General features: G+C 35.8%; 1 protein-coding gene across 3 annotated transcripts in view; it reads left to right on the top strand.

Annotated features, from left to right (window-relative positions):
• Positions 1 to 22,078, top strand: part of LOC141431071 (acetylcholinesterase-like) — a 79,670-nt gene that overhangs the window by 35,620 nt on the left and 21,972 nt on the right. Inside the window, exons 2-3 of one of the 3 annotated variants that reach the window (XM_074092061.1) lie at positions 11,562 to 11,667; positions 21,416 to 21,492. The exons of 1 other annotated variant lie outside the window; for it this stretch is intronic. The gene's annotated coding sequence lies outside the window, so the exon portion shown is untranslated. The remainder of the gene's footprint in view (positions 1 to 11,561; positions 11,668 to 21,415; positions 21,493 to 22,078) is intronic. One more of the 3 variants, XM_074092051.1, reaches the window with a different exon arrangement.

The raw sequence follows: 22,078 nt of genomic DNA, 5'->3' as shown, positions 1-22,078 counted from the left end.
CTCGTATGTGTAGTCTCTTGCATAGACTCAACTTAGTATCCTAGGTTGTTTTTTTTTTTTTTTTTTTGTATATGTGTATATTTAATATAATTTTTGCTTCTTGTGCCTTTTAAATACTGTCCATCCTAGTTGTAGATTCTTCCCGTGTTACTAATTCCTCGAAAATTATAATTTCCACGCCATTTTGGTACGTTTTGATCCTTTTCTTCATTTTTCGGGCAATCTCTCTGCTAATGGCGGGGCTCGTTACAGTTACAACGGTTCCCTATTCTCATTTGTGACGTTCTCTTTTGAATATTAAACGTTTCCATTCCTTTAGGCTCATTCTCCTTTTCTTTTAATTCCATAATAGCGTCGACTTTAGATATTGAATGGACTTGTTTACCTACTACCTTGTCGCTGTCACGTCGTTTTTGAACTTTTTTTATAAAATTGACAGAAGGCATACAGCAAAGAGGCATACATTGACAAAGTAAAAAGATATCGACACGGCCAAAGTTACAAAAATATGTTCTAAATTGTAAAGATATTTTTGATCTCGACTGTACTTTCTAGTAAGCACAATGAACAATAGGTGATTTAATTTATTATTTTTTAGTCATTGCTTCTCCGGATTTATTGAAATCGTTTCATTCTAAAATTCTCATTCCCAAATAGGGTTGTTACTTTCCACCATTTTGGATTACAGGAACGTCCCATTACATAGTAACAGAACTTATTCGATGTTGGCTGTACTTGGTGTATTGTGTCTAATTTTTTAATCATATTCCAAGGAGCTGATTTCAATAAAATTATTTCTAGCTGACTGTCCATGACTCTACAGACACAGAATTTTTACAAGCTTTTCTTTAGCTTGCCCTGTTTTTTTTTGTTTATTTGGGTCAAATCTTGGACGCTAATTATGACCCACTTCCAGCGGTCGAATTGACTTGAAATTTGACATACTTACTTATGTAAAATTTGTGACAATACAATAAACTGGCAGTGACATCTTGGTGGTCCTACCAGGATCGTCTCCGCAGGAGGGAACTCCTCAATAGTTAATATTACCGACTTGAAAATTGGTACGGATATGCAGTTTAAATGACAATGCAAGTACAGTCAACAAAAACTACAGCCAGAAAAAAGCTTGTATTCAAAATGAAATTGTTAACAGAAACTTATTAATTACATTTTAAAAGTTGATAGAAATGCCAACTAAAATCTGACCATTTTATTCATACCTTTGTATTAATCCTTATCTAAATAAATCATTCCATATTCAAGACTGTTCCAATACTAATTACTTTTTGAATCATTAAAATCGGCCGTTTCATTCGTTTCGTTTCATTTAATTTTCCATGAAATCCATTTTTACCCAATCATTCTAAAAGCTTTTACTAAACTTGTATTGTAACACGTACGTACATATGTATGCTCTGGAATCTTGAATGTGAATTTTGACCTATTACCAGTAGTCGAATTAAAATGAAATATGGCTCACTTGTGTAGGTCCGAAGACATTAAAATAATTTGCTAGTGGAATTCTGGTGGTCCGGCCAGGATAGTCTCTGCAGGAGGGAACTTGACAGTAGTTATATAGTGCCATTGACTTGAAACTATTTGTTCCTTATTAAGGAAAGTGCCGAATTAGGAATATTATGAACCGGGAACAAATCCTTGAAACTCGGTACGGACTAGTATGACATACATTCAACAAAAAGTACAAAAAAAATTGGTTTATTTATATTTTTTAAACTTTTTCTTTATATTTTCCGATTTTATCTCATTTGCAATTTCCTCATAACATTCATTTCCAATAGTCATTTCAGTCGTATGTAATGTCTATTTGATACAATTTTAACAACATTAGTAAGGATCCTTTCTTTCTTTACTTAAGCACTACCGCTTGGCACTACCAGCAGAGTGAAGGGAAGTTTTACTTTCCCATGTCACTACCATTCTTATTGGCTGATTAAACGCATTTTATAAAATCTCCCGTGAATTATCTCATTACTAATGGTACTACTAATATTAAGTACCTTTATCGTAGCAAAACAAAGAATAATTATATTTATTTATTCAGTTTTTATTTTTTTAAACAAAAGTAATCTCTTCTTATATTATAACAAAATCAAGGTCAATCCTTTTCTTACTTAGACACCGCATTGCATTAAGCCATTCATTGATGACGCTTCAAAAATACCTATTTTTCCCGCAGTGCCGCCGCTTTGAAGCGAGGACGTGATTTCGCGTTCGCGGCATAGCGTTAAGGTTCACGAGGACACGATATCGCGTTTTCGGCACTGCGAATGATGCTTTGGCATCGAAAAATAAAATTCGTTCACAAATAAGTCAGTAATGACGTCTGAATACGTAGAACTTATCGGTTACTTGTGAACATTAGTTTCTGTATTCAGTGTGAAAAAGTGAGCATTAAACCTTTATTTTCCTTTTTTAGTACATAGCTATAGACGGAAACAGTGAATATTCATGGTGATTTATCATTTGTATGATTATTGTTATGACTTGCAAAGTGGTAGATTGACAACCTTTTATATTTAAATATTTATTAGGAATGCTATTTTTATACACCTACTATGCAAAAAAAAATGTATTACTAATGCCACGCGGAAAAGTGCGACGAAAATGATCTATGGCCACGGTGGTATACCGATATTTTTTTTGAATTGGTTCTACTTTTTTGCTGTCGGATCTGTCTACATTTTATTCTGATATATTCCGATGGATTAAAAGCTAATTTAATTTTCTCCGACTTGCTCGGAAATGTTCTCATTAATGTTGAAAAAATAGACCGGGAAGTCCATCGTTATAATGCGCTGATGCGATAATAAATTTAAAAAAGTGGCATTACTTCCCGGACCTGTCCGGGAAGTGTTTATTATTGTGCAGGTTTTTTACTTTTAATTTCATCCGAGACCGAAAATTCACCAAACAGCCAGCCAATTATCCAATAATCACGTACAAAAACCGAGATTAAAAAAAAAAAACTTTATTTTATAATGAATAATGATTGTGTCCAAATCATAATAAGGTGTATTTAGACTTAATTATCTACTTGGACTGCTAAATATTTTGTAACAAAAGTATGTTTTTATAATGTGGTGCGTTTAGGAATTGACGCTTTAACTAAAGGAAAAATGTATAATAAATATTTTTATTTACTAATCCTATAAGTTTTTTAATTTATTTTGAATACAATATTTTATATGGAACCAAATATACGATTCGGAACCAAATCTTTAACATCAAAATTGAGGAGGGAACGCGAATTTTCTGCCGTGTTATTTTTACGTTTTAAATAAAATGAGTTCTACAAGTAGTGATGAAAATATCCTACCTGTGGGCACACCACAAACTCGTAACTCGTAGCACAGCATCTTTTATCAGTAAGGTTTATTTTTATTACTATTAAAGTATTAGTTTTGTTAAGATTGTAGGTAGATTGTTATAAATATTATTGTGTCGAATAAATATAATAAATAATGTAATCGTTCGTTCTCTTTCCTCGCATATTTGGAGAAAAGCAGTATACAGGCCTCGGCCTCACCCTCTACAGTCATCATCATCATCATCATCATCCCAGCCTATATACGTTCCACTGCTGGGCACAGGCCTCCTCTCAGAACAAGAGGGCTTGGGCCATAGTTCCCACGCGGGCCCAGTGCGGATTGGGAACTTCGCACGCACCATTGAATCGCTTCGCAGGTTTGTGCAGGTTTCCTCACGATGTTTTCCTTCACCGCAAAGCTCGTGGTAAATTTCAAATGTAATCTCTACAGTAATATACTATTATTTGATTATGATAAAGATTTATAGTTCATATAGATAGTCCCCTCGTGCCAAGGGAAATAATTTTCCTATGAAACTACTGGCAGCAGTGTAGTGTCACTGTAAAAAGTATTTACTATAAGATTGGTTTTTTGGAATCTTTTTGTATTTTTTATTTCAATTCCAAATTTTTACTTCCCACTTTTTACTTCGGGTTCGATTCCCAGTGTTGGTCTTATTTTTCTGGTTTTCTGTGCATCTATATTTCAGTTTGTATTTTCAATGTATCTACTATAACCCGTGCCAAGCCCGGTAGTTTAAGGATGGATATAAAGGATATTCAACCGCGTATCTTTCCGTAGAGCATTGCGGTAAAAAAAAAAGTATTCAAAGAGCTGACCGACGCGTGACGGTTCATCAAATATTAGTAGCCAATGTTAGTTGTTAAGATCACGTGTTCATTACAACTTGTGCTAGGCGTATAGAATAATAGGCCACCCGCGTTGTGGCCAATTTCCGCTACCGGCCGTCGGGGATGCGTCCGGGCGCCGGCGCCCGCGCTGTACCCCTCAACTCCGCACTTGCTTCCGATTCAAGTTTTACTCTGGAACGGGAGCGAGCTTTCAAATTAACTTGACTTAATACTTAGTTATAATTCACAAATGCATGAATGCCGTTACTACTATTTATTGTTGGACGTATTAACTAAACTAAAACAGGCATTTCCAATCAATTCAGTTTTATGAATATAATTAAAATCGACGAGCTAAACCGTTGGTGGGAAAATTCTGGCAAGAAATTTTAATTGTATTACGAGTAGGTACTTATACATAACGTAATTAATAGGAAACATAGGCTGAGCAGGTTTTAAAAGTGAGTGAGTAGGTAATAATAGATTAATATTACATTACGTATTTGCCACATATTTGTATGACTTTACATATAAGAGCATAGGATACAGTAAATTCTTTATTTATTGATAACTAGCTGTTGCGTTAGACTTAGTCTACGAAGAATTCATTTATCGTTTCGTATTCATTCGTCTTGCGGGTACTATGCAATTTTACTGGATAAAAAGTATTCCATTTGTTAATCTATCTGTCGGCGGCCGATGGTAAAATCCGCCAGATCACGAAATTCCTAGGCACATCATGAAATGACGCCATTTTATGAATTTATTTATTCAGTTTTCGTATCTTTTCGTCATGAGTACTCGTAGATGCGTGAGTAAGCACTACCTATCTTTTTAATATAGTGTTTTTTATGGGTGCTAAATTTTGTGCCGCAGTATTCATTGACACAACGTAAGTAATCAAATCATTTCTTTTCTACTAGAGTACCTAGCTAACATTAAAATACTCATCACAACCCTTGCGCCTGCAAGTGCCGCGAGTTGTTGATTCAAGGACAGGGTCGCGAATTCACTCATTGCTCCTACTCTTCGCTACGGGATCCTTTTGACTGCCATATCATAATGTAATGTTTGTCATAATTATTGTTAGTCATAATTTTTTAAACCGTACATTTTTCATAAATTGTAAAATGGTCATCCTGTAGACCTCTATCGTAGTAAGTTTGTTATATATTCTGAAAAATAAATGGTTACAGAAAAAAAGAGATATATGTCAAACATTATATTAGAACAAACCTTACATTATGACTAACAATTTTCAACTAGTCGATATAGACCCCTAGCGCTACAAATAAGTCTGACTTCTGGTTAACTTTATAAAAAAATCTACGCTAACGAAAACTGGAACGAAACGAAAATGGAAGTAAATTAAAATATATCACCTTTTAAAAGTTTACTATTATCACAGAACAAGTAATAGTACAAATAGTAGTATTGACATATTTTGTCCTGTTGTTGTGGACTAATTTTATTATTTTTATATTTAATTTTATCGTCTTGACATTGTACCTAATTTTAACCTTTTGTCCATATTTTACCCTTGATTATTATTATTATTATTATTATTTTTAATTTTATAATTTATAAATTGTAATTTATGGCGATTTTGACAGTGTATTGTAATTTACTGAGCACTATCTCATACAGACTTGGGCCATATTATTATTAATCGCTGTTTTTCTGTTTCACGCATCACGTGTATTAGAAATTTCTCATAGATAGTATAGTACAATGACATGTTTTATAATTACTTATTTTTCGTCATTGGTCTTATTTTTTTTCTGTGCATCTATATTCAGTTTTTCATTAAATGCTGTAGCTAATACTAAAACATCTAAATCGAATAGTACAGTGTTAAGCATTCTTCTTCCGTTTTCCGTAACTAAAAGGCGACGTTTAGGCATATAATTGAATCACTTTAAAATAAAACCTTTGCGATAATTATTTGCTTCTCGAGTCTATCAATGCATCTACACTCGTTGTTCACATAGGATCATCTAGTCACTATGTGTAGCATTTTGCTAGGCATTGTTGTCTATCGCGTCGTTTGGCGGATAATACATTAGAAAACTATTCGTTCTAGCGAAGTCATCATCATTGCCAAGTTTGACAGTCATACGTTATAAAATAATGGAATAATAAAAAAAACATAAAAAGTATATAAAAGTATTTATTTGTAAAAATTTAGAATGCACTAGTACCCCTTAGGCTATATAAGGACTTCTGGTAACTTTAAAAAAAAATTAACGAAAAATACGAAATGGAAGTAAATTATTCACCTTTTAAAAGTTTACATTATCACAGAACAACAATTGTAGTATTGACATACCTGTGACTATTTTTTATTTTTTTATTTAATTTTATCGTCTTGACATTGTACCTAATTTTAACCTTTTGTCCATATTTTACCCTTTATTATTATTTTATTTTTAAAATTATAATTTTATTTTGGCTGACAGTGTATTGTAATTTACCACTATGTATTATTAGACGAATTTGAATTATAATAAATAAATCTGAGCTAATCTAATCTAATCATACAGAAGCTTCTCTTCCTTACAAAAGCGATTTTATTAAAAGCATGCTTTTTGCTTCTCTGTCTATCGCAAAACTCGTGTTCACTCGCACGAGTCACGTGTAGTGCTAGGGTTGCTACGCCCGGAATACATTAGTGAAGGTTAGAAATGTTCTAGCTCATCAGATGCCGTTTGAGTATAGTTGGACAATTAACAATTAAATGAAATGAAATTTATTGCATGCTAACTAAGGTACAAACAAATTACATAATTGCTTACCGTTGCTTTCGTGATGGCAACCACGTTGGATTTAAATTTTTTTTGGTGTGTAGAAAATATATTCTGTTTTTCAAGCCCTTTAATTTATGCCCATATATATTTATGTATATAAACTCTTTATTGTACAAAATAAGTAACAAACACAATTCACAAACATTGAGATATATGTACAAAAACGAACTTTTTTTTTATTTTTTTTTATTCTACTGGATGGCAAACGAGCAAGTGGGAACTTATCCCTTTAAGAGATCTCTACCAGTCAACCCATATTGAACGGATTGAAAAGAAATTCCTAACGTACCTAACGATAACAACTACATTTTGAGCTACATTTTGGCATCTCAGACTACAACTCGTAAAAGGGGCAGTGGCAGACTGGCAAAAAAAATGGCCAAAAGAAGGCTGATAATGCTTCATACCCAATTTAATGATTCTGACACTTTGAGCCAACGTGATGCTGCGAAAAAATTTAATTGTAGCCAACCGTATATCTGCAAATCATTGAAAAAGGTTGGAATAGTATGCCGAAAGAAGGTGAGGGCACCAGAATATACAGAAAAACAAATTTCGACCATTAAAACCCAATGCCGCTGGATGACCCGAAATTACGCTGGAAAAAGTTTCATTTTAGACGATGAAAGTTATTTTCCGTTGAGAAAATTTCATATCCCGGGAAATTATAGATACTACACAAGTAACAGTTCTACCACGCCTTCGGATAAAAAATACAAATTCAAACAAGTTTGAGCAAAAGGTTATGCTGTATGTCGTAATTTCCGAAAGAGGAGTTTCAAAACTGTGGTTTAAACCTGGTGGTTTAGCCGTGAATCAAAACATATATTAATGCCATTTATCCAGAAATATCACTCCGATGGCAAGTATGTGTTTTGGCCGGATAAGGCGTCGTCGCATTATGCCAACAAACTGGTCAGTTTTCTGGACTTCAATAACATGCTATCTGTACCGAAATACCGCAACCCAACAAATCTACCTCAATGTCGGCCAATTGAAGATTTTTTCGGGTTTTTGAGTTCATTGGTTTACAAGAATAATTGGAGAGCCGAAAATTGTGCTCAGCTGATAAAAAGGATAAAATCTTGTGTACGCAAAATGAATAACATTGCCGTCCAACGTTCCTGTGCGACCATTTTGACTAAGCTCCGTCGAACATTATTCAAAATTATATGTAATAAAGCAAAACACAGCCCATGTAACTAATAAAATAAAGTCCTCTAATGATAAAATTAAAACAGTTTGGAAAATTATAAATACTGAAACCGGTCGACGTAAGAACGCGGAGTCCTCTATATCATTAAAGATTAACAACGTATTAGAAACGGACGCGGTTAAAGTTGCTAACGAGTTTAATACCTACTTCTCTAAAACCTCCATCGAAACGACAAAATGTCTCGCGTCTTCCTCAAAGTTAGCTGAATCGCTCTTAAAACAAAATGTATCTATTTCAAACTTAAGTAATTTTAAATTCACGCATGTCTCTCTCTGTGACATCATTATGACTTTTAGATTATTGAAAGTAAAAAAAACGGAAGACTTGTGGGGCGTCTCAGTTAGGGTTCTACATTCCATTTCAGATGTCGTTGCTCCAACTTTAGCTTTTATTTTTAATAGCTGTATAGATGAAGGCGTATTTCCAGATTTGATGAAATATAGTAAAGTAGTTCCTATTTTTAAATCAGGTGATAAAGATAATCCCTCTGATTATCGTCCTGTGTCCATCCTATCAGCGTTTAGCAAAATATTCGAAAAAATAATGCTGACGCAAATGATCTCGCATTTTAATACCCAGAAAATCATGCATCCACAGCAGTTCGGATTCACAAAAGGCAGGTCTACTACAGACGCGGGTCATAGTTTAGTTAAATTCATATTGCAAGCTTGGGAGGAATCACATGACGCTATAGGTGTATTCTGCGACCTTTCGAAAGCTTTTGATTGTGTGGATCATGATACTTTGATTTGTAAGTTAAATTTTTATGGCATTCGTGGCCTCGCTTTAGAACTCATCAAATCTTACCTCACACAAAAGAAAGCAAAAGGTAGCGATTAACGAAACGGTATCGGAGGGATCTGTGGTCGAAATGGGAGTGCCTCAAGGATCCATTCTTGCCCTATTCTTGTATCTTAATTATGTAAATGACCTAACTTATATGGTAAGCCAAAAGTCGGGTATAGTTATGTTTGCTGACGACACGTCTTTACTGTTCAAGGTTAGTAGAAAAGATACCGACTTCATTGAACCCAATGAAACCCTGTCCGTGATATCCGCATGGTTTGCTGCCAATAATTTGTTACTAAATCCTAAGAAAACTAAATGTATTAAATTCTCGTTGATAAATTCATCTAACTCGAATTCAGTTTCTAATATAAAGTTAAATGGTCAAACTATTGAATTTGTAAAATCAACAGTATTTTTAGGAATAACGCTCGATTCTAAACTACAGTGGGGACCTCACGTCACAGAAATCGCGGGTAGATTGAGCTCTGCTGCTTTTGCAGTTTGGAAAATACGGCAGCTAACTGATGTGGCGACGGCACGGTTGGTGTATTTTGCTTACTTTAATAGCATTATTTCTTACGGCCTTATTTTATGGGGATCTGCTGCAGACATTCAGTCAATTTTTATCTTACAAAAGAGAGCAATTAGAGCAATTTATAATTTGAAGACGCGTGAATCTATAAGATCTTTTTTTAAGGAAACAGGTATCCTACCGCCCCTGCCCGCCCGCCCGGTATCCCTGCCGTCGCTATATGGTTTTGAAATAATCATGTATGTAAGGAAGAACATATGTGATTTTCCCACTAACGTCGATAAGCCAAAGGCTACTAGAAACACAGGGAAGCTTAAAGTTCCATCTTTCAGACTGGCTAAAACCAAAAAGTCGTTTCTGGGAAATTGCATAGGTACGTTTTTATAATAAAATTTCAAAAAATTATTATAAATGAAACTGATACAAAGTTCAGATCTGTTGTCAAGAAGACATTAATATCTAAGGCGTATTATAAAGTTAATGATTATATCATGGACAGGGATATTTGGAAATAATTCAAATAGTGAACCTACTGTGTTAAAATAAAGTTATGTTAAATACTTGTGATGAATAGATATCATTTAATAATATTGTAAATCTGTTTAAAAAAATATACCTCGTTGAGTTTCTTGCCGGATTCTTCTCAACAGAGGTTTTTCCGTACAGGTGGTAGATTTTTTTTGACATTCATAAGTGCTTGTTATAGCCTAAATTGAATAAAGATATTTTGACTTTGACTTTGAACAGCTGATCATAGACCATATTCAAATGTGCATTAATAGTTTTTTTTATGAAATTATACTTAAGTTTTATTTCAGACCCTGTTATATAATTTTTTCACCACCTTCAATACCTAATTCTCAATTTTTTGTTATCACCCGTTAGTAGGAAATTTTTGATGGAAGCCGTCTTGAGTAAAAAATATATATATTTGAATATAATAACAATTAAATACTATGTCAAATTTTAGCGTGCGTTGCTGGAATGTAATGCAAAATCTTAGTACTAATTATTAATAGGTTTATACGTCATAAAATAACGCGAAAAATGTGTTATGTTAACATGCATGACAAAGGCTCTATTTTGATTGAAATGAAATGAAATTTATTTATTTGCTTTAAATGTAGTACGGTCAAGGAGTTTAATTCATTGGTCACCATGGAACCATTTCTCAGTAAACGTCATAGTGACATCGCATTAATTAACAAGGAAAGTCGTAATGACTTTTCCTTTGAAAAGGTTCCATGGTGGCCCATGAATTAAATTCCTTGACTGTACATTACATGATGTTCAACGATTCATGAGGCTCATACATTCAAACTTTATAAGTCATGCAAATATTGAGATTTACTATATTAATAACAAAATACTCTAATATATCTCCATTTATTTAGTTCTTCGCGGTGAAGGAAAACATCGTGAGGAAACATGCACAAACCTGCGAAGCAATTCAATGGTGCGTGTGAAGTTACAAATCCGCACTGGGCCCGCGTGGGCACTATGGCCCAAGCCCTCTTGTTCTGAGAGGAGGCCTGTGCCCAGCATTGGGACGTATATAGGCTGGGATGGATGGTATTTAGTTTTATTTATTATAACGACCCTTTACAACAAAAATGTCTGTTTGATAAAAAATATTATTATTAAATTATAAAATTTTCAATTATTAGGTAAGTTACTAATTATTCAATGATCAATATATTATTAATTTTAGTAACTATATTGATAAAAAATAATATAATATATTATACTAGTAAAAACGCGTTCGTTTAAACGCGAAAATAAGCGCGAGCGCGTCACACGGGCAATCAGAGGTAGTGCGAGGCAACCACTGAATAGCCCCTTCCAAGGGGCCCCAGACATCTACTTGTAGCGGAGAACGTAATCGCGGAATGGGCAGCGCCTGCTATTATCTGCGTTCAAATGGCTGAAATTATTGTACATCTGTTATTTGGTCGGAGTTATAGGTATAATCGGTAGACTTGGTTTGGATAATAATACGTGAGCAAAGAGCTAACGCTGCGTTCTCGATGGCAGGTGTGTGGAAGCCGTTCGTCCTTGACCTCGCGGCGCCAAGGTCGCGGCGGCACCGCGACCGCGGCAGCAAGCCGCGCCGGCAGCCGCGAGCTCGGAACTGCTCGGGGTGCGCTTTCCTATTTTTCTTTATTTGACGAAATATTTTATGATACGATGCAGTGTATTTTTAGCAGATATCTAGTATTTTTTTTGTTTTAACTACCTATTGGTTTGTTTTGCAACATTTTGCGAATTTTAATTATTTACGATACACTTCAAAAAATTATTTAACTGAGCATAAATTGCGAATGTCGAACTTCTCTATAAAATATCAAAAATCAACGAATACTTTTCTTTCACAGCTACGAAACAAAACAATATCTAATTAAAAATATAATTAAGTATTGCATTGTTAATTATGGTTGAATTGTTATTTTAATATTTTGTGAGGAATAAATAAAGTATATACTAATCTAATTCGTATCCCACTAATATTATAAATGCGAAAGGGTCTGGCCGCAATTCTATAGTGAAACTGCCTCTGGCTGAAATGTATACCTTTCATAGGTGCGTTTATTTGTCTCCTTATAAGATATCGCTTTACCAATTTCCAAGCCTTGAATCTCCTTGGTTTGGCTAAAATAATAAAAAAAATAAAGTTAGAAGTTTTTTGTAGCTAAACTAGTATTTCGATTTCTTTAAAATTTGGATATTACATGCAACTAATAGTAATTCATTTTCCAAAAAAAAAACAAGGTTGTTCATAGAAGCTTAAAAATATATTTTTTTAAATACTTGCGAGATAGCGACAACCTCATTTTTTTGTTATTTAATGCAGAATATAATATTGAATAAATTAAATTTTTTGAAAAAAAATCATTTTTGGCAACAAGGTCAAAATGTCTTACTAATGTATACAGGCCGGCCTTCTTACGTACATAAGTACGTACCTATATGCCACATAACGCGACAAGTACATGTGATATTTTGCTGTATGGAATCTACATCCCACATGAAATTAAGTGATTCGGTTTGTATTCAGAGATTTACTTGAAAATTGCCTGCTTCATCCAGGAATTATTAATATTAAGGGATTATCAAAAAAGGATTACTAAATAAAGAAACTGTAATGACGCCTCCACATGCTTGGTGTTTGTCACAAATACCAAACACTTGCCAACACCCTGACTACAATCACCAACCACAAACACGACATCCCCAGGCGTGGCGAACATGCTAGTATATGCCGCCGGATTGGCAAACATGGCGGACGACGAGCTTGTTGTGGCAGCGATTACTTTCGGTTTGACCTATTTTTATTTAAAAAAGAAAGCAAAATGAAATTAAACGAAAAAGAAGGAAACCAAGTCGTTTGTGGATGATCCAAATTCAAAGAAATCGTACAAGGTTTGGATACATCGCAAACACGTTTGTCGAATACTCTTTGATTTGTGCACAAATAAAAAACCGACACCGACGCCGATCACTGGCAAACACGAACAAAAACAGGCAAACACAGGCGAACACCTATCCACACGTTCGTGTTCGCTGTTTGCCGTTGTTTGCCAAGCATGTGGAGGCGGTATAAGAACTACTAATTACTTCACAGTAATAATTTTAATTTGAACGCAGATATTCAAAACACCGAACATACCTAACATGTTTGGAATTCGAATTTGGAATACCTATTCGTAATTTTTATAAGTTACGGGCTATATCTAAACTACGCGTTGGCTGTAGGTACATTTGCCTACAATAGTGTAGCTTAAATAAGGACCATGCCAGAATGAAAGTGGACAATTGGAAAGGTCGATATTTTTTATTCTGAGTAATATTTAAATAATAAAACATGAAATAAACCAATCTTTAACATATTTTCAATAAACTATTCTTAGGAATTTACAGTAAACTACTTATTTGCCGTGGTGGCCTAGTGGTTTGTATGCCGTGGTGGCCTAGTGGTTTGACCTATCACCTCACAAACAGAGGGTCGTGGGTTCAAACCCTGGCTCGCACCTCTGAGTTTTTCGAAATTCATGTGCGGAATTACATTTGAAATTTACCACGAGCTTTGCGGTGAAGGAAAACATCGTGAGGAAACCTGCACAAACCTGCGAAGCAATTCAATGGTGCGTGTGAAGTTCCCAATCCGCACTGGGCCCGCGTGGGAACTATGGCCCAAGCCCTCTTGTTCTGAGAGGAGGCCTGTGCCCAGCAGTGGGACGTATATAGGCAGGGATGGGATGACTTATTTTGCCAGCAATCTGACTTTTTTTTATATTCTTCATCACATTTTGGACGACACTGTCTGTCACCTTTTCTGATACGCTATTCCATTTGCTTTTAAAGTCATTGACTTACGATGCAGCTTTGTTATTTTTTTGTAGGTGCCGATTCATTATAGCCCAGTATCTTTCTACTGGCTGGACTTCAGGGCAGTTATGTGGGTTCATGTCTTTTTCTACTATGTCCACTTTGTTGGCTCTGTACCATTCTAGCGTGGCCTTAGAATAATGGCATGATGCCAAGTCTGCCCAAAAGTTGATATCCTGTGCTTTCTGATGAAGAGTACCAGCCTTTTTTCCAAGCACTCCTTGCGATATAATTCAGTTTGCTGTGGTAAGGAATGCTTTGGTTCACATCCTACATTGACAGATTTCTTGCCAAACCAATATCTTCTTAACGAATTTCTCAACACCGGTGGACTTATCCTTTTAATTAACCTTTTTACTAGTAGGCACAGTGAGAAACTGGAGTCCTGGTAAGGTTTTAAAATACAATTTACAATATGTTTCATCGTCTATTATTATGCATAGCTTTTTCTTAGTTAGTACAGGATCGTAGAGTTTTCTAGTGCGATTTCGGGCAGCTGCCGTCTGCTTATCATCTCGTTTGGGCTGTTTTTGTATGTTTTTAAGTTACACGTTAATTTGATTCACTGAATCGTTGAAGACGACGATTTGGTTTTTTTTGCGGCGTCTCATACCAAAAGGGACGGATTTTGTAGAAACATCCGCATCACTTTCTTCTCCAGTACCGAGTCCCAACGTACCTCGCTTTCTGCCAGACTCAGGCAGATCTTGCAACTAGTAGTTTCACTAAACCTTTTTATTAATTTGTGCACACCTGATAGACTAACTTTATACTTCTTTTGCGAATTTTCTGAACGTCTAAGTTTATTCGTCCTATCTTGACAATGCATTAGAATTTAAATTGGTGTTTGTCACGGTCAAAAAATACACTAAACTGGCCTTCATAAACAACTACAACTGTTTATTCTTTGATGCAGGATCCAGTATTTATATGATCGTACATTAAGTTGTCCACTTTCATTCTGGCACGGTCCTTAATAAGCAAGTTTATAACATTTGTCTCAAGAAACATACGATATCCGGTAGCGGTAGAGGCGGCTGCTTATTTTCAAAATAATTTTGTATATAAATATTGTGTAAATCGGGCGAGCTTCAATGACTCTGTATGTATTTAAAAATAAACTTTTAATACGTTTTTAAATAACTGGCGTATCGTATTAGTTCTGTCCATTTCTTATTATGTCCAAACAAGGCATGTCATTTAAAATTTCAGGATTTTCTAAATTTAATGACATGTCATCCAGTAAGTTCTCGCCATCGGTGTTGTCGGTACATGTCAAGCCGCTTGGGATTTAATGCCAATGGAAGCGAATTCTGACTACTTCTGGAAGATCGTGTATTGTCATGGTTTTTCCTGGGTTGTTGGTCATGCACTTGGTCTGATTTCGGCTTATGTAATTTATTAAAGGACCATATAAACCTACATCGAGAGGCTGTAGATTGTGCGAGCAATGTGGCGGAAACGACAGTAACATGACATGGTTTCTTTTCGCTTTGTCGTCAACTTCAACGTTTACGTGTGAGTTGTGGTTATCCAATAAAAACAAAACTGTATCCTCTTCCAAAGTTTACACACATGATTTATGAAATGATCGAGAAATTTCAAAAACCAAAATACCCCTTTCAAAGGATGTCACAGCACCGACCTGCTTCATACTCTTTCCAGCAACTACTTTCTTTGGCTTTTGCACAGTAGTTACACCCGACTTCCAAAGTAAATATTGGCGCACTTTAATAAATAGTCCGTATTTTTTTTCTCTTGCTCAGACGTAAATACTAACCGGGTTTTACTGTAGCCAACTTATACTGGAACTCCTTCTTTTTTCTTTTTTACATACTAAAACCCTTAAGGTGGATGGCATAAAAATATTTGATGCTTTCATAATTTATGTCTTTTAAGCTACAAATCCGAAATTTCGGTTTTATGCTTAGTTTTTAGCCGCATTTACTTATAACCACTTACTAAATGAAGGTCACATGATCGCCAACTGCTTGTAAAAAGAGCTCAGCCAATAATGAAGCTACAAATCACAAGTTTTGCTTTTAAGTTTAGTTTTAGTAGTATTTGCTGTTGTACTACTTACTAAATGAGGTTCTCATGTTCACTACTTAGTGATGGGATCTCATCGAATATTGAAGCTAAAAATGCCATTTTTTTTATTTAAAAAATAAATTAAAAGGTTTAAGGCAAGTCATTATTTAGTAAGCTTTTAGCTTCCTTACGTAAGCTTACGCTAGCCGCCTCCAAAGGTTAGCTGTTACGCCCTCGATTCCTTCTGGAATCAGAGCGGTGTGGGCATGAATCGCATCCATTTCCATAGGCCAGGCCCTAGGGATGGGATCTTCGACTTTGTGAGCCTGTAACTACAAAGTAAAATAAGATATACAGAGTTATTAGTAATTCGCCGTATTCAGTAGTTACAAGAGAAGAGACGGGTCCGTCCTTTTCCAAAACCAGGCATGGCACGGACTTTAAATATTAAAGCATATCGGTTAACTATACTTTCAACTTCCACGTTTTGGGATTTTTAACCCCCATCGCGACGCAAAAAGAGAGGTGTTATAAATTTGACCGCTATGTGTGTCTGTGTGCCTGTGTGTCTGTATGTCTGTGTGTCTGTCTGTCTGTGGCACCATAGCTCTTAAACGGGTGGACCGATTTGAATGCGGTTTTTTTGATGTATTTTATCAAAGTCAAAATATCTTTATTCAATTTAGGCTATAACAAGCACTTATGAATGTCAAAAAAAAACTACCACCGGTTCGGAAAAACCTCTGCTGAGAAGAATCCGGCAAGAAACTCAACGAAAATCGGTTTAGCCGTTTTTGAGATATTAAACTTGGAAGTGACAAAGTCGGGCGTTTTCCAACTTTTTGTTGGTTAGGTTATCTGAGACTATCCTGTTAAACCCTTAGTAAACTCAAATTTTGGAACAACAGCACATCATGTTAGGGCGGCATCCAGAACCAGCATTAATATCTTCTTTATAAAATATTTTTTCCGTAAAATAAAAATGGAAGGTAGCTCATTTTTTTTCAAGTTCTAGATCATGAAACCCTTTACACAAATGTCAATCTTGTAGTGTCTTAGTTTCCAACACGGTTCATATTGCATGCTCCTCTGCATTCGTAACTATTCGGATTATATACTACTCCTACCAACCAGTCTCATATCAGAATAAAAAACCCTTGCAAAAACTCGTTTTATTTGCTTGCAAAACTATAAATTCAGTTTAGTTTCACCATGGAGGGTACTCGACGACTTTGCCCGGACAAATTGCACTCAAGTGGAGAGAAAACATTCGAGACGATTTTGCATTAACTCATGCCATGCCATGTCCAACAATTATAAAAATAAATTAATAAAATCTTCATAATTACTTATACTATAATTGTTTAAGGTTCCGTAATCCAAATAATGAAACCTACCTACAGCTTCGCCATGTCCAGACGTGGTCTAGCTTACAGACTGCGTATACCAAAATATTATAATTATGATATAATCAATATAAATAACGGTGTGTGTGAATTTTATTTTGGTCTATCCCATAGTGAAGGTTACCGTTGCATATTTCTTTCAAAAAAATGTGCAAAATTATATTTTAAATTTAGGTACCCAATGCTTTTCGTTTGCGAAGCAATTTAAAAGTTAGAGAGCCTGCGTGGAGGCCAGCCTAAGCACTCTCGTTAGGGGAGGCTTGAGCTCGGCAGTGGAATGGCAATTGGTCGGAGTTGTAGATTGGAGATGGAGATTATAGAAACCGCAACGTTCCGGAGCGATTGCCACTTCTCAGGACACAGATACGTTTTTCTAAAAATGCCAGCCGGCCCGCGCCGTCCACTCGGCCGTGTGTTTAGTTAGCGAACGCCTACGCTAAGAGAGCACAATTTTCTAGGTTTCCTTTCCTACTTTTTAAGTGAAATGCACAGTCTCAGAAGGCTTAAGTGCAGCGTTTAGCTGTCATGGCACTTCAAAATCCCGCTGCCATTACATGACTTGTTCTTGTGTGCGTGACCACAGCTCTGGTGGAACTACCTATGCGCGACAAATATTCTGTATTATTTTTTTATCGGCTGTTACTCGTCAACTTGTAAAACCTACCATTTATTTAAGCTGTGATAGTTTTCCTTTTAATTAGTTACACCGGGAGTCTTATAATTCTCCTAGAATATTTTTGAAGGTTCGACAAACCGCCCCTGTTAAGGTTTATCAACAATATTTTTGACATAAGTGACGATACACCTTTTATGCGGTACGCTTTGAACATCGATGGAAACGTGACTTTTAACCACAATTGAAAAGTCCCGAATTTTTGCATAATTTACAAGCCAACGGTTTAGCCTGACGGGGAGCGGGGCGACATGATGAGTACTTTAAAGCTGAATATTTTGCAAACGCATCCCTAAATACAAAAATGATCTTAGTAAATCTAAACGTTTTTGAAAAACCATACAATAGTAATGTAACGATACCTACCCCACAATGGTTTAAACGAGAGCAAAAAACAAAAAACTTTAGCTTATGGTATTTTTTTAATAAGATTTTTACCACTTTATCCACGTGGTAATGTACAGGGTTCTTGGCAGTCGGATGTAGTGTTTGTAAGAGATGATAGTTACAAAAGTGTCAACAAAAAAAATATCAGCGATTTACGCCTCTAGGTAGAGACATTCACGCTGACGCGTGCCGTGGTTCTTATAACAGTGTCATTAATGTCTAATTTTGATAAAATCACGCGTCTTCGTGGATGGCACAAGTATACAACCAAAGAAATTTATTAACAAAAAAGTAAAACCGACTCCAAAAAATTTAAAAAATAACAAAAATGGAACCGACTACAAAACCCTTGAAAATATTTTTCTAGGTAGGTACCTACTAGCTCGAAGTCGGTGCCTCAGTACGAGCCAGCAGGAATGGAACAATAGTCGTCTACCTCACCTACATAATATGGGTTTCAATCGATCCTGCTGGGTCGTGCTGAGTCACCGACTTCGAGCTAGTAGGTACCTACCTAGAAAAATATTTTCAAGGGTTTTGTAGTCGGTTCCATTTTTTGTTATTTTTTTATTTTTTTGCAATCGGTTTTACTTTTTTATTAAAAAAAATCTTTATTTCTCACTTTTTAGTGATTCGTAGGCAAAGTTCATCTCACAACGATTCCATGAAGCCCAAACACGGCTTAGTTCCGTTGTTTTATAACAGAGTTCCGTTGCTTACCTTCCGGCTTCAGCATCAGATCAGTTCGAAAAAATCATTAACTCAAAACTCCTTCTTCTTTGCTTATCTAGGTATATTAATCATTATCGTTTCGGTTTGTCTCATGACGAGCGAGCATTACTTAGCTTTGACGAGTTCCATTGGCCATCTACGGTCTTCTTCATCAGGTCCAGTTTACCAAATGATACATTCTGAATGTAAATGCTTATCTTAATGCTAAAAATGCCAAAATCGCCATAGGTGTGCCTATAAAATTTGAGGTTTGCCCTCGATTTCCCTAGGATCCCATCATCAGATCTTGATTTGGTGACAATGGGACCACCAAAAAAGAGTACCCTTTTGAATAAAAAAATAATTTTGAAAGTCGGTCCACAATTGACTGAGTAATCGGTGAACATACACAAAAAAAATACAAACATTGGAACATAGAACCTCCTCCTTTTTTTAAAGTCGGTTAATTACTTAATAAACTTCTTTGATTTACGGGCTTTCTAATCATGTGCCATTTAAAAAAATAGAACATAAAAAAACATATTTTATGGATATTTCCAAAAGAAGAAGCATCGTTTTCACAGTGCAATTGTGTGCAACGTAGTCTGTACTGGCTATACCACTAAAGAAAAAATTCAACTTAGCATAATACGAAATGTGGTCAAAATTATTCAGAATGACCTATCATCCCTTAAAACCTCTACACCCGACTGCCAAACACCCTGTATACTTAAACTCATGCAAAATTAAAGGTTTCTAGCACTAACGTCTCCAAGCTAAACCGCGTATCTACTGTGCCCTTAGTGTAAGTTTTCGGTTACAAAATACGTCTCGACCGCGTTCGCGTTAAAATCTCGATTTGTATGGAAACACGAACATCAGAAACGTTCCGCTAGAGGCGCTGTTCGTGATTGCATACAAATCGAGATTTTAACGCGAACGCGATCGAGACGTATTTTGTAACCGAAAACTTAAACTAAGGGCACTGAAGGACGGCTTACCAGCAAATGGATTTCAAATTGGATGCACTTTCGTTTTACTTTTCATCCTGCAAATAAAAAAACATTGTGTAAGCTCTTTGCAACGAGTGCGCGTGTGCTGTCCTCATCGCCGACGTGGACCTCTAAGGCCGCGCGGTACGACATCGTAGAGAAACATAAATGTGTTTTGGAATGGCATCGGCTGATAAGATACTTATTGGGCCGTTGAAATAAAGATCTAGGTTTTTTTTGTGAAACAAAAAGTTATCTGAATGAAACCACCATTTAATTTTGCCCTAACGTTAAATTTGGTATTGGCTGTTAGCGTTGATTAATCAGAGGCTGTAATCGCGTTTCTGCGTGTTCCTGGGCTATCGATCAGTGTCTGGTAGCCAACTGCCGACTGCCGAGGGCCGTGCAGGAGGGGTATTCAAATAATGTAGACAACAGTAAGTCTCGGATGTATTCGGGGTCTGTGTGTGCAAAATTGTGTTTGTGAAAGAAAAACGAAGTGCACGTGACACTTTGTATAATTAGCCAATGACCGAAAAAAAATTAAAGAAAAAAAAGTCTAGGTTATGATTTCGGTTCATTTGGTGCACAGTTAAGTGCAAAGATATCGACACGGCCAAAGTTACAAAAATATGTATACACGACCTTAAAGTCGTGTATATGTCGGCGGCCGATCGTAAAATCCGCCAGATCACGAAATTCCTAGGCATATCGTGAAATGCCGCCATTTCATGAATTGGCTAAGGGACATCCGCCATATCGTTCAAAACTCACTCACTGCTATTGGAGCATGTTTATTCAGAATGCTTATACGATGATTTTTTTGAAATAAGTAAATCAGGTCGGGAATCTAAATTGTATTGTATATGCATCTTAATTGCCCAGACCAGATTGAGATTTTGTGGCGTCTAAGTAACTTAATCGCTCGCTGGGTCCCAAGATACAGGCTCAGCCTAATTTGGGGTTCGCCGGGCACTGCTAATTGTATTTCGTATTTGTTACATAAGTAATAAATATTTTAATTTTCATTTTTTAATACGCAGTATTTCAAACAACTTCATTTATTTGACACGAAAAGCCCATACTAATACTATTGTAATTCGGATTACTTACGCCAACTGCACCTCTTACCTTTATTCTAAACCATTTTCATTGGTGGCGCTGTAATTTCAGACGATGATAGATTTACATGTGACAAAAACGATAACCAATGTGATAGCTGCTATTTCACCAACGAAAATGAAAATAACAAAATTGAAAGAAACACATAATATCAATAATGTTTAAAATTATCTTTTGCAGGTATTCTGCGAATAAATGTGAAGTGATTGGAACACGCGCGCAATACGGCGAACATGACGTCCCGGAGATAGTGTCAGGTAATTCATACGTACAATTATGATCTGTGATTAATTGAAGACGATTCTTTTGTCACGAACTATCCAACAAAATTACTCCATCTCATCGAAGAATGTACTAGCTATGCATGATACAGGATACCCGTGTACTTCACGACTTTAACATTATTCATTAATGTTGCAACATCGAAAAATATTTTATTTCTTGCAGGTTATAACTACTTACTCATTAAAACAGGTAAAACTGTTGTCAGCGTTAGTAACAATGAAGTTCGTGATGTTAGTCGGTCTGATATATATTCATTTATGTAAAAGTGGAGAAGGGCGTATTTCTCGATGAAATCACATATGTTTCGCACAAACATAGCTATATTGCACGTGTAGTAGCGGAACAGGAAGTTGTAGTTGTAGGAGTTATTGTAGAAGATATTGTAGTTACAAAAATCGCAAAAGGGGTAAGCATAATGAGATTGTATGTATGTATATCTAAGATTTATCAATGACAAAAAAGTCGGTTTATCGGACAGGAACCGGACGCACCACCACATACGCTACTATTGGCGTATGCAAGCGATTACGATTTTCTGCTGGTCGATCGGTTTCCCAG

Source organism: Choristoneura fumiferana, chromosome Z (genome assembly GCF_025370935.1).
Source record: "Choristoneura fumiferana chromosome Z, NRCan_CFum_1, whole genome shotgun sequence".
NCBI lineage: Eukaryota > Metazoa > Arthropoda > Insecta > Lepidoptera > Tortricidae > Choristoneura > Choristoneura fumiferana.
The sequence above is the reverse complement of the archived record's forward strand: the minus strand, read 5'-3'. Positions and strand labels throughout refer to the sequence as shown.